Genomic DNA, 669 nt, shown 5'->3' with positions numbered 1-669 from the left:
GGGGCTTTGGGGCCTGGGGGACATAGGGATGGGGCTTTGGGGTCTGGGGACATGGGGACAGAGCTTTGGGGGGGGGGCTTTGGGGATCGGGGGACATGGGGATGGGGCTTCGGGGACCAGGGGACACGAGGACGGGGCTTTGAGGGACACGAGGACGGGGCTTTGGGGGACACGAGGACAGGGGTTTGGGGACCAGGGGACACAAGGACGGGGCTTTGGGGGTTTGGGGGGGACACGGGGACGGGGTTTTGGGGGCCCCGGGGGGGCCCTGCTGACGTCGTTGCCCCGCAGAGATCGTGGACCAGCCGGGCGTGGACATCTTCGGGCAGGTTTACAACCAGTGGAAGAACAAGGAGTGCGTGTGCCCCAACTGCAGCCGCAGCATCGCCGCCTCGCGCTTCGCCCCCCACCTCGAGAAGTGCCTGGGCATGGGCCGCAACAGCAGCCGCATCGCCAACCGCAGGTGGGGGCTGGGGGGGGGGACTTTGGGGGGTTTCCGGGGGCCTTGCGGGGGGTCCTGACGCTGTCCCCTCCCCTCCTTCCCCCTGGGCAGGATCGCGAGCAGCAACAACATGAACAAGTCGGAGAGCGACCAGGAGGACAACGACGACATCAACGATAACGACTGGTCCTACGGCTCCGAGAAGAAAGGTGGGCACGGGGGGGGGG

At 67.7% G+C, this 669-nt stretch overlaps 1 long non-coding RNA gene across 1 annotated transcript; it reads left to right on the top strand.

The window, feature by feature from the left end:
• The first annotated feature begins 230 nt into the window (after positions 1-230).
• Positions 231-651, top strand: LOC118158943. The gene is made up of 2 exons (XR_004746954.1): positions 231-463; positions 554-651. It is a non-coding gene; the product is annotated as an uncharacterized LOC118158943 (long non-coding RNA).
• The last annotated feature ends 18 nt before the right edge of the window (positions 652-669 follow it).

Source organism: Oxyura jamaicensis, unplaced genomic scaffold (assembly GCF_011077185.1).
Source record: "Oxyura jamaicensis isolate SHBP4307 breed ruddy duck unplaced genomic scaffold, BPBGC_Ojam_1.0 oxyUn_random_OJ61761, whole genome shotgun sequence".
NCBI lineage: Eukaryota > Metazoa > Chordata > Aves > Anseriformes > Anatidae > Oxyura > Oxyura jamaicensis.
The sequence above is the reverse complement of the archived record's forward strand: the minus strand, read 5'-3'. Positions and strand labels throughout refer to the sequence as shown.